Source organism: Pristiophorus japonicus, chromosome 17, assembly GCF_044704955.1.
Source record: "Pristiophorus japonicus isolate sPriJap1 chromosome 17, sPriJap1.hap1, whole genome shotgun sequence".
NCBI classification, from domain to species: Eukaryota; Metazoa; Chordata; class Chondrichthyes; family Pristiophoridae; genus Pristiophorus; species Pristiophorus japonicus.
Genome location: NC_091993.1, coordinates 101,944,517 through 101,958,053, shown reverse-complemented (window position 1 = coordinate 101,958,053; position 13,537 = coordinate 101,944,517). Strand labels below are relative to the sequence as shown.

Sequence of the window (13,537 nt, the reverse complement as noted above, 5' to 3'; positions counted from 1 at the left end):
TTAAAAAGCAATCATATTTGCCAGATAAAAATCATGCAACAGTAAACAACATGCATGTAATGTTATTGATTTTCATTTTTGTCACAGTTTGCCAACCAAATCAATGACATAAGTATTAAGTGCCAAAAATGAAGATTCTCTCAGAGACTATGCAACTTTAGTGCTTGCCAATGACTTGTCATTTTATGGAGATTTTCATCACACAGTACCTCCCTTCCCTGTGACCTTCATCACTGTGAAGCACAAGAGCATCAATATCATCAGAACACCATCATCTCCATGTTTCCAACTTGCACATAATCCTGACTTGGTAATATATCGCTGTTCCTTCGTTATTGCCGGTCAACATCTTGGAATACCCCATCTAAAACCATTGTGACAGCACAACGATCACAAGGTTATCTTGCATGCAGCAAGACCGGGACAACATCCAGGCTTGGGCTGAGAAATAGCAAACAACATTTGCACGATACAGTATCCGGCAATGTCCATCTTCAATAAGAGAAAGTCCATCCATCTCGCTTGACATTCAATGGGATCACCACCACCGAATCCCCCACCATCAACATCCTGGGGGGATTACCATTGACCAGAAGCTCGACTGGACCAGCCACATCAATGCCATGGCTACTAGAGCAGGTCAGAGGCTGGGTATGCATCAGTCTCATCAATTGACTCCCCAAAGCCTTTCAAACTAACGTCAAGGCATAAGTCAGGAGTGTGATAGAATACACTCCACATGCCTGATAAGTGCAGCTGCAAGAACACTCGAAGCTCGACACCGTCCAAGACAAAGCAGTCTGATTGATTGCCAGCCCATCTACCGCCTTAAACCTCCACCATCGGTGCACTGTGGCTGCAGTGCCTATTACCTATGGCAGGCTGCGCACATCCAGCCGGAAATGTGCACACGCTTCCTGTCCACTATATTTGAGACTCATTAGGCCGATTAGCACCCGAATAACCGGCACTGTGCGGCCAAATTTATAGGCCATGTTATTAACTGAGTGGAGGTTAAAAATTCCAATGAATTAAAGAGGATACTATTTACCAAGGGCGAGATATTTGAAATATATTCTTGGTCTATATTAACTTGAATAAAGCACGGGTGCTCTGATTATCAAAATTACAACAATTCTTCTCCTGCTATTTCTATAGATACATTACAAAATCTAACGCAAATCCATCACAGATATATGCTAATTCCGACCCCAAGCTGAACTTCCAACCCATATCCTCTCCTTCATAAAGACCATCTCCGCCCATCCTCTGATGAAACTCCCAAGGTCCATGTCTTAATCACCTACAGATTCGACTATTCCAGCATCCTGGATGGCCACCCATCCACCAGCCTCTATAATCCTCATTGTAAAACTCGAGTACAGTGGCACAATTTTGGGGACCAATGTTCACCTGAAAGACACCCAAGCTAATATTGGGTGAACACCTAAAACACAGGCCTGTGTGGGGAACTCAACGGCTGTTTTCACCCTCTGTCAAAAATGTGTTTGGACTGAGCAGAGTCCACTCCATTCAGGATTCTTCAGCAGTCACTGTAGCCTAAGCAGTCGCTGTAGCTTAAGCAGCAGCCGTCACCAAAAGGTGAATAATTTTTTTTCAAAAAAACCTTTAAAAAAAATCATCTCTGTAGAGCCAGGAGTAGCAGGAGGGCCCTGCCGTCTCTACAGTACTCCCCATTACCCCCAACTCTCCCCTCTCCTCACCTCGTTTGCTGCTCCACAGCCCTGCCCAGGACTTTTCATTTCTCCAAATGGAGGCACTGACAGCTTCCCCAATTTATATTAATGAAGGCTGAGGCCCAATTTCAGGCTAGCCTCGGGTCCCCTGGCTCGGAGCCGCATCACTGGCTTCCTGCCCAAAACACAGTGCCAAAATCACTGAATCCCAGTCACTACTGTGATTTAATCTTCACAACATCACAAACATGCATATGCATATGTCTTTGCAATGGATTTTCATTAGATTTTGTAATGTCACTATAGAAGTAGCAGGAGAAGGAACTTGTCATGTGACCATGTCACATGATTCTTTTATTATTATGCATCAGGAGTTGCATTACCACAGTAGTCCACTAGGGAGAGTTCTATATTATAAAGGTATTTATCGCCCTGTATTTTTCAAATTAGAGAGTCTATCTGGAACCTTTGAAGAGGTCACATAGCTTCCAAAAAAGGTGTGTTAAAAAAAATAACCACCTCTTAAGCGAATTGCCAAGTGCCACATTTTGAGAATTTTTCCTATTTGGCCTAAAAGGAATTTCAGGTTAATTAACGTGATGACGTTGCTTTAAAGTTAAATTTGGTCCATAAGAACATAAGAAATAGGAGCAGTAGGCCATTTGGCCCTTCAAGCCTGCTCCGCCATTTAATAAGATCATGGCTGACCTGATCTAAGACTAGCTTGCAAAAATCCATAATCTATCTGAGATGCTGATTAGGTTCATTAGCTAGAGAAGCAAACAAAAGGGTTAACAGAATTGTTTTTCTCACATATCAAATTAGTTTGAGACAATGTGGTTTATGTGACATTCGCATCTCTATTGTTGGATTGGCTTCCATTCAGAGGTGCCAGTGCTTTGCTAATCAGACAACCTGGTTGCCGCAGTATCCACATGGGGAGAAATTTCTGATTCGAGGCGTGAGTTTTCACTGGCAGCTCTACAAATGAATCTTCAACACAGTGCAGAAAGAAGCTTAATCTTTTGGCTTGCCCTCTCGCTGTGGGAAAGGCCAGAATGCAGCAGGTTTCACCTGGAAACAGCGCGAGTGAACCAGAAAACAATTTGTTTCTGCACCACTGCCAATCAATCAGAATAGAATCATAGAAATCTATGGCACAGAAGGAGGGCACTCAGCCCATCGTGTCCGTACCAACCGAAAAAGAGCTATCCAGCCTAATCCCAGTTTCCAGCTCTAGGTCCGTAGCCTTGTAGGTTACAGCACTTCAAGTGCATATCCAGGTACTTTTTAAATGTGATGAGGGTTTCTGCCTCCACCACCCTTTCAGGCAGTGAGTTCCAGACCCCCACCACCCTCTGGGTGAAAGAATTTCTCATCAACTCCCCTCTAATCCTTCCAGCAATTACTTTCCATCCATGCCCCCTGCTTATTGACCTCTCTGCTCAGGGAAATGGGTTCTTCCTAGGCCACGCATAATTTTATACATTTCAATCAAGTCTCCCCTCAGCCTCCTCTGCTCCAAAGAAAACAACCCCAGCTTATCCAATCTTTTCCTCAAAGCTAAAATTCTCCAGTTCTGACAACATCCTCGTAAATTTCCTCTTTATCTTCTTTAGTGCATTCACATCTTTCTTGTAATGTGGTGATTAGAACTGCACGCAGTACTCTAGCTGTGGCCTAACTACTGTTTTATACAGTTCAATTATAACCTCGCTTTGTACTCTATTCCTCAGCTAATAAAGGAAAGCCTCCTGTATGCCTTCTTAACCACCTTATCTATCTGTCCTGCTAGCTTCAGGGATCTGTGGACGTGTACTCCACGGTCCCCCTGTTCCTCTACACTTCCCAGTATCCTACCGTTTACTGTGTATTCCCTTGCCTCTTTAGCCCTCCCTAAATGCATTACCTCACACTTCTCCGGATTTAATTCAATTGGAACTTTTCTGCCCACCTGACCAGTCCATTGCTATCTTCCTGCAGTCTATTACTTTCTTCTGCACCATCAACCACACGGCCATTTTTTGTATCATCTGTAAACTTCTTAATCATGTCCCCTACACTGAAGGCTAAAGCATTGATATACAGCACAAAAAGCATGTGACCTAGTGCTGAGAGACCTGCAGAACCCCACTGAAAACAGCCTTCCAGTCACAAAAACACCCATCCCCTATTACCCTTTGCTTCCTGCCACTGAGCCAATTTTGGATCCAACTTGCCCATGGGATATAAGGGTAAGTGGCTTTTACTTTTCTGACCCATCTGTCTTGTGGGAACTTGTCAAAAGCCTTGCAAAAATACATGTAGATTACATTAAACACGTTACCCTCATCAAACTTCTTTCCTGCCTCCTCAAAAAATGAAATCAAGTTAGTCAGACACAACCTTCCCTGAACAAATCCATAGTGACGGTCCTTGATTAATCCATGACAATACTGACTGTTCGAGTGGGATAGTCCGATATCATGTGCAAATTTTGCTTAATTTATTATTTTTGATGTCACGAGGACCAACAGAAAATAAATAAAGCTCACTGTAAAAACATTATTTTGTTCAATTGTGCATTTCATGTCAAATAAGCCAGTTTACAGATTTATAATAGGCCTCATCTCACTAGAGTGCTCATCAGTCTGGGGAAGATTGGGAAAATGAAGATGGGACACCTGCAGGATCATGGAATTCAGTACACACAATGATGGGTCTTATTGCTACAGCCCCGAGATCATGCTATCATATAACTAGATATTGAACCATAAAGGAAAACTTCTGATTGTAGGGGACATATAATCCACTTGTGAAAGTGCCCAGGGATGTTGAACTCGCGAATATCTACTGCAGTCCAAAATTTAGCACAGGAATTGTGAACTATATTTTCTTTTTAAATTATGAGTAGCTATCTGTGCTTAACAACAGTAAATCTAAAACAGTTAGTCATGATGAACAAATCAGCTCGTTAAAATTTTAAAATGGCTCATTTCCATTCGGTTTGTATATAAATTGATATGTAGTCTGATGGTAATACAGAGTTGCAAGATTTGTTTATATGGAGGCTGCATCTACAATATTCAAGAACTAAATCAATAAACAGCAGTGGTGTTGATATGCGTCATCTGGAAAAACATATTTTTGAACAATTGCAGCAATGGCTTTTACATCCTTACCTCCATTTTGAATTTGAAACCATCGATACTAATCCTGTGAGCGAATCCATAGAACCAAAATTTTATTTCATTACACAGTTATTTAAACCTTTTACCCTGGATCCAATCATTCCATTCATCCATGTTAGTCATTCCAATGAAAAGTTACGAACACCAGGTGATCCAACTTAAATATTGACAGGTGATTGCTATTTTGACTATCTGTTTATGTAAACCAGATACATAAAAGTACTGACTCAAAGCCAAATGAAAGGTGCATGCAAATCAGCCCAACCAAAAGACACATAAACCAAAAACCAGACTGAGAAATGAAACCATCCTTACATTAGAGTGCTTCATTAAAAAAGCAGTAAAGTAAGAAAGGACTAAAGTTGTCAACAACCAACCAACTAATGTGCGTAACTGTGTTGCTTTTTGGTACAAGATGCAGTGCTGGGCAGATGTAACACAAACAGTAACGAACAGTAACATGCAAACAGCAAAGCAATCAGCTGTGTGGCCCAGTCAGACCAGAAGCAGAGGCCTGCACAATGCAAGAGGTGACAAAAGAAACTTGTACCTGGGAACCTCCGAGAGAGAGGAGTCACTGTCATCAGACCTACGAACAAAACAGCAGCAGGATTATGGGGAAGAAAGATGGAAGAGCTCCAGCGTGTTGAGTAGAGTAATTGACGGGAACAAGTCAGAACTACAGTAGGTGTGCCAAGTTAAGCAATATTGAGTGCATCAAAAGACAGAAACTTATAATAGAGCTAACACAGTCTCCTGAACAAGCTATATCATTCCAAGAGATGATTACAGATTGAAAATTGTGGGTTGAAAGTGTTGTGTGATATTAATGACAAATATTTATTGGCTAAAAAGGCACTAACCAGTTTACTTTAAACAGGTTACGATCTTAATTGACATAGCAGAAACGAATTCCATAAAAATACATTAATTCAGTGCTAACACCGCATGCACAATTCAAGGCATTGGCATTTTAAAATACTCGATCTAAACCATAAATCCTCCTAAATTATCCTGTTCATGTGGCTATACACAGGCCATTCCATCAATTTTACTGAGGACTAGAAGGCAGTATTTTTAATTTTATCATGCCTCGGAGGAAGCCAATGGAGTCAGGGTCAGGAAGCTGTTCAGGTAGTGTGTGGGATATCATAAGCTACACTGAAATTCTGTGTTTAGAATATAAACTAACAGATTATTATTCTGAAACACAGGTCAAGTGGAAATCCTTAGAGAACAAAAAGAGATCTTCAGTCAAGTGACTAAGGTCCCACAGAACTCTATTATGCAATATTGATTTTATTGTTATGAGAATGCAGTTAATGGAAAGAATAGGTGAATGAATAAGCATGGCGGCTGAATTGAGTGATGAGAAGCGGACTCAATTTCTCAACTGTGCTCCTTATCTCAGACATGTTAAGTAGGAAGACAACTCCAACAAAGAAAGGCGTTACCACCAGCACACATATGTACCAGGTGTCAGTGGGGATGTTGCACTTGATTAAATGCAACATCCCCACCGACACCTGGGAGTCACTGGCCAAACACCGCCCTAATTGGAGGAAGAGCATCGGGGAGAGCGCGGAGCACCTCGAGTCTCATCGCCGAGAGCATGTAGAAAATAAGCACAGGCAGCGGAAGGAGGGTGCAGCAAATTAGACTCCCCACCCACCCTTTCCCCCAATGCCTATCTGTCCCAGCTGTGGCAGAGACTGTAATTCCCGTATTGGACTGTACAGTCACCTGACAACTCACTTTTAGATGGAAGCAAGTCGTCCTGGATTTCGAGGGACTGCCTCTGATGATGACACATGTACCTTTAAATCAGTACCTCGGAGTCCCCCACAACTTAGCATTCACTTTTTCTTAAAATAACACTCTCCAAAAGAGCTATGCATAACCACACTGGCAAGTTGTTGTTTTGTAGGCTAAGTTCAAATGAATTCAAACATAGACATACAGGTATTGGTAACTGAGTAACAACCAGCAACACTATGTCCTCAAGTTCTGCCGAGTTGGCTGCCATGAGAAAGCTCATTGTTCAAATGTTTTCCATGTGTTGTTTGGTTGAAAATGGTCCCAACTTAACCACAGGGTTGTGATGTCATTTCCCACCTAATAATATCACTACACAGTTTTGACAAACTTGAAGAAAGTGCCTTTCAAAACAATTAATTCAGCATACAGTGCCCCTTCAACTAAGGAATTTATTCTCTCAATTTTACTGAGAATCAGTGTAAAAATACACACACACCCAAGGGGCTTATTTTATGAGTTCAGGCTGCTAATGGGCAACCTTTTTTACTTGTAGCGTGAATTGGAAATTTGGGTGCATATTGCCTGCAGTTTTCTTGACCATTCATTTTAGATCAGCAGAAATTGCAGGCATGCAAATTTCTGAGTTGCACTGCTAACAGACAAGGTCAGCAGTGCATGGTTGTGAAATTACTCTCATAGTGTGTCACTGTGAAGATGCTCAGGTAACAGATCAATACAGAAATTAACTCTTCTGCTAAAAAAAAAAACAGGTATCGAGATTTCTTTTTAAATCCAGCCTTTGGATTATATGTACACCTACCAAAGAAGATGAAATTGCAAGGCTCAGTTTTACCAAAAAATGTAATGCATGAATCATGATGGCTTATCACTACGCAGAGAAAAATTAAACAATGCAGCATTTGATCCTGGCCCCCTTAACCCATAATCCATTCTGCAACACAATCGAGTTGTGTGCAAACAACACTAAATTTATTCAAATCAAATTAAAACTACTGCCTTTGACAAGGTAAATGAATGAAAAGTTAGATGTCTAATATATCTTCCGAACAGTCCCTAGTGGTTCAGAGGTTATGGGCTAGAATCTCCAGTACTTCACCTCCCGGTTTCCTGGCGGTGTTGGCCGTTTTCGGCGAGAACTGGGTCGGCAAAAAATTCCCCAGCTGAGTTACGCCTGCGGTTTTGAAGTACCGCTGGGGAGCAAACCGCCGGCATGTACCATCCACAGATAGCCCTGGCACGATTTTTGGCTCAGCGGTGACCCGTAGTTAAGTTGGAAAAAAAAACACCCGCGCGAATCAACGGAGCTAGGTGGTGGGTAAGTAGCCCTGCAAGAAAAGGTAATTGTTTTTTTTTTACTAATTATTTCAAAATTCTCTTGTAGTGATTTAAATGAAGTGTCCTGAGAATGTTATGATTTTTTATTTTATGTTTTTTGAAAAAATATTTTTTGTATTTTCTCCTCCTCGGCCCAACCCACAGCCTCGGTGTAAATTTTTAGTTAAATGATTAATTATTGGCCATTTTCTTTAAGAACCGCCAAATCAACCCAAGATTCCATTATTTCGTCGAGAATTGATGTGCAATGCCCATTTTTTTTTCGCTGGGTGGATTTTTTTTCTTTTTTGGGGGGGGGGGGAAATTTCACCGGCGATAATTTTGGGAATCTTAGCGGTATTTTGGGTGGCAATCGGGTGCTGGCAGATTGTTTGGCAATTCTAGCCCTCAGTCTCCAAGCTTTGCAAACCAGGAAAGTCCAAAGTCATATCCTTTGTTCCCGGCACCCCTGCCGAAGATGAATTTTTCCCCCATTGTTCTTCGTTATCTCCAACCAAAAAGGTTTTGTACTTTCATGAAACAGCTTTTTTTAATAAATATGCTGTGATTGTACGGTCAAGTATACTGATTGTACTGAATATCAATCCACTACACATTTAAGCAGATTAAATGCAGCACATTCCAATTCCTTTCCATTTAACTATGATATTGTTGCCACAGCTTCAGCAGGATTGTGGAACCAGAGATCTTTGCACTGCCAGCCCATCATATTCTGCCTATTCGCATTAATGGGCAGAAAATTGCAGGCTTGCATGCAGACATGCTAAATCTCTTGGCCTAATGTCATTAACATTACAAGGTTTCCAAAGTTTCGAGATGTATGTGCCACTAATCCAGATTAATCCACTATTCTGAGAGTGCCTGCTTCTCTCTTTGCTATCTGTAGTCACCCAGTAAACTCGCCTCCCGCTTTGATGACCTGAAACAAACATGTCTCTCTTCCTCCAGACTACTTCCAATTGTTCTCTGCTCATTTTCTTCTGTACAAGCAAGTCTTATTCTAATATCCAGTGTGATCCTCAGCACCACTGCAGAAGAACAAACCAATAAAGACGGAAAAGATAGGGGAAATATGGAACAAATGAAGAATAGAATAGAAACTAAAGGACAGAAGAAAATCTGACAAAATTAAAGATGAACATTTGCTTTTTTTTAAATAAGTAAAATTTCTACTTTATCCAAAAGTAACTTTTTGTTGCTATTATATATTCAGAGTATTGCCTGCTTTTCTTTGCCAACTTCTTCCTTTATTGTGTGTGTGCGCGTGTGGTTGTGCGCGCGCGTGTGTGTGTGTGTGGTTGTGCGCGCGCGTGATTGTGTGAAATTGTGTGTGTGCGCGCGCGAGAGATTGGGTGTGTGCGATTGTGTGTGCGCATGATTGTGTGTGTGCGCGCGATTGTGTGTGTGTGTGCACGATTGTGTGTGTGCGCGCGCACGATTGTGTGTGTGCGCGCGATTGTGTGTGTGTGATTGTGTCTGTGTGTGCATCCGTGTGATTGTGTGTGCATGCGTGTGGGTGTGTGTGTGCGCGCACAAACCAATACTAAGCTGCTAATTGAACACTTCTATACTATTGTCCCACCAGCTTCCCAAGCACTTCTTTTTCCACCTATAGGCTTAGCTGACAATTGCCAAAAGTTATCTCCGGAGAAAAGACAGTTCAGTGTCAGTTGGGAATAAGGTTCAAATTCCTGACCTCTCTGAGCTGGGTGGCCAAGATTCTCTTAAAACTATGTTTATCACATTTCCCTAGTTGAATGCAGGCTTTGAAAAATGTTCACACTAATACAGCAAATTCACTGAACATTCTCACTTAAGCAGTGGTTTCAAGGTAAATTCTTTTATTTATGGGAAAATCACCTATCTTGAGGCTTGTTTCGTTCAGATTCCGAGCAGAGTGGTATCCATGAGCTTCCTGCGTTGACATTGCTACATCTGTCTATTATCTGCAGCAAACTCATAGATCCAATGTTTCGTGGCCCTATAGTCCTGCCAATGACAAGGGATCCAAATTTAGTAGTAACGTGCTGCTCTAGTTCACAGATGTCAACCTCCGACAATCTGAAGTGATGAACTTCCAATGTAGAAAGAAGTGCCTTTAGGGGAAAGTTGCTACCCCAGCATCAGTGCTGAAAAGCTTGCAGTTCTCATATATTCAGAAGGGTGCTCATTTACAAAGTCACACTTCATTATCACGTTCAGAATGTGGAGGGGGGAAAGAGAAAGAACATGCAGTTCTTGCTAATCTGGGAGAATTTTAATTTCCTGACTAAATGAGGTACAGTGCATGCCTGCTAATAGACTGTGTGAATGGACATTTGTCTGAGGAACATTGACTCAGCAAACTATTCATTGGTCAACATATTAGTGTTTATTTAGGAAGAACGTTTGGATTAAAATAATGTTTTGCTTGAAATAGGAAGCTTTCTAAGGAGCCCCTGCTGTTGCCTTTTACTGCATGCAGGTACAGTTGTGTTCAATCTTCCCTTCCAAGCCCACCATGATTGCTCCATGTACATGTGTCAGTTTTTTTTTTAATTTGGAAGGGGCAAAGGGTGTATGAGCTACACAATAAGGATGCAACTAAAACAGCAATGTCAAGATACTTGTTGCGTTTAAAAATGATATGATGCAATGTCACACCCGTAAGATATTTTCTAATGATCGCCAAATAGAATTACATAAGAACATAAGAATTAGGAACAGGAGTGGGCCATCTAGTCCCTCGAGCCTGCTCCGCCATTCAACAAGATCATGGCTGATCTGGCCGTGGACTCAGCTCCACTTACCCGCCCGCTCCCATAACCCTTAATTTCCTTATTGGTTAAAAATCTATCTGTGATTTGAATACATTCAATGAGCTAGCCTCAACTGCTTCCTTGGGCAGAGAATTCCACAGATTCACAACCCTCTGGAAGAAGAAATTCCTTATCAACTCAGTTTTAAATTGGCTCCCCCGTATTTTGAGGCTGTGCCCCCTAGTTCTAGTCTCCCGACCAGTGGAAACAACCTCTCTGCCTCTATCTTGTCTATCCTTTTCATTATTTTAAATGTTTCTATAAGATCACCCCTCATCCTTCTGAACTCCAACGAGTAAAGACCCAGTCCACTCAATCTATCATCATAAGGTAACCCCCTTATCTCCGGAATCAGCCTAGTGAATCGTCTCTGTACCCCCTCCAAAGCTAGTATATCCTTCCTTAAGTAAGGTGACCAAAACTGCACGCAGTACTCCAGGTGCGGCCTCACCAATACCCTGTACAGTTGCAGCAGGACCTCCCTGCTTTTGTACTCCATCCCTCTCGCAATGAAGGCCAACATTCCATTCACCTTCCTGATTACCTGCTGCACCTGCAAACTAACTTTTTGGGATTCATGCACAAGGGACCCCCAGGTCCCTCTGCACCGCAGCATGTTGTAATTTCTCCCCTTTCAAATAATATTCCTTTTTACTGTTTTTTTTCCCCCCCAAGGTGGATGACCTCACATTTTCCGACATTGTATTCCATCTGCCATATCTTAGCCCATTTGCTTAACCTATCTAAATCTCTTTGCAGCCTCTCTCTGTCCTCTACACAACCTGCTTTCCCACTAATCTTTGTGTCATCTGCAAATTTTGTTACACTACACTCTGTCCCCTCTTCTGGGTCATCTATGTATATTGTAAACAGTTGTCGCTGTGCTTTTGCAGCAAGCCTTCCAAATGTTCTCAAAATTGATCCTAAAACAAAACAGGTTCTTTCAGGAGCCAATCTGAATATGGCATTATTTTGCAGGATATTGGCCATATTATGAATTTATATTACAGGGTGGTAGCGCTTCCTTAGCAGAACAGTTCAAGAAATGTATTTGGAGCTAGTTGTGTTTCAGTTTATATCTATAGCGTTGATGCGGATATTCGGGTGGTGCATCAATTTGGGTCAAATTGCTGGGATTGAGTGAACAAAACTAGAACAAGGTACACCTTTAGAAAGTCAGCTTTGGTTGAGTAAAATCTTCTGCAACTTTACTTTAAAAATCATAGAAGTATCAAAGTATTTTAGTGTCCTATTCAGCTTTTATTTAGTTTCTCCAGATATTTTTACTTAAATCTTCTGGTCTATTGTTAATAGCGTGTTCAGGAGGTATGTAATCCACACTGGACTGTAAGGGAGTTACAGTCATGTAATCAAACAAAGTACCAAATGTACGACATAACAGAATCTTTAAATAAAACGTTACTTGGCAAACCTACACATAGCCTGGTGACTAAGACAAGTATACACACAGCCAACATTGTGAAAAAGGCAAACTTTGATGACACAGACCAACACAATTAATGTTATTGGAACAGGCAAACATACAGAATTTATGAATAAGAAACACAAGGGGAATATGTTTATTCCATTTATAGATTGGAATGTTCATGGAAAGTTCATGGGCTCTGCGAGACAGACAAACACATAATAACAACTCTCCTTCAATTATACTTCGTGGAAGGCCTTCAGGAACAAGACAAAGCACAATATATATATATCCCAAAGTTATGCTTTAAGTAATATGAATGAATAACTTTTAGTCATGCAAAATTCCCGCAGATTTCATTTTGGTCAAACTAGTTCGAAGAAAATAAATGCTTTTAAAAATATATGTCAAACGAGGATGGAGTGTGTGGAGAATGGAAAGAACCAGCGTTCTGATTTTGACATGGAACATCTGATCAGACAGCCATAGCTTTAATAGACAAATTAAACTGAGAGATGACAAGGGATTGGCAGTGGACAGGAGGAAATAATTAAAATGGTGCACAGAGGTTTTGTGCTCACAAGGTTCATACTAATTATAGTCCCTACTACTTAAAACATCCATGTTTAAAACAGGCAGTCACTTATATTGGCCAAAGAGTACTAACCATTACTCATACTCAGATGCACTGTCAATGTCAAAGTTGCTGGTTATAGTGATTTACGTGCTCAGTTTATTTAGGGCAGAAATAGCTGTGTTCACTCATGTTCGTATCTTGTTAAGGTATACTGAATGTAATAAAAGAGCCTGTGGCAGTCTTAAATAAAGGATAATCTTTTGAAAAATGATCTTTATTTTCATCCAATTGAAATTATGGCCGATATAATTTAAACTAATGATGGGCACACACATTGCTCAAAGCTCAAGCCATTAAAAGCAACTGTGATTTACTGCTGCAAGTACAAAACAGTGCTGGCAATCTCGCCAATGCTCTGCAAAAACTTGCATAAACCTACTGCATGTATTAAAGCTTGATCAATTGGTTATTCTTGCACAAAATCCTCTACAGGAAATCTTTTAAACACTTCACTGATAATTCTTTGTACAGAACAGGTCTTGTGCAATCCAAGACTAAATTGATTCTGGTTGCACAAGGATAGAAAATTATTCAGGAGTTTGTTCATTTCTGCCTCTAATTTTTTCTCCATAAACCCTAAAATAGTTAAAGGGAGGATTGTAATAAAAATGCAGCCTCGAGTATAATGTTAACTGTGTAAAGTAGCATTGTTTTACTTGCAGGAAAAAAATTATTACAAATTTCTCCAAAATGTT

General features: G+C 40.8%; 1 protein-coding gene across 1 annotated transcript in view; it reads right to left on the bottom strand.

The window, feature by feature from the left end:
• The window catches only part of kif21b (kinesin family member 21B), a 175,429-nt gene that overhangs the window by 15,007 nt on the left and 146,885 nt on the right, over positions 1–13,537 (bottom strand). The gene's annotated exons all lie outside the window — the stretch shown is intronic.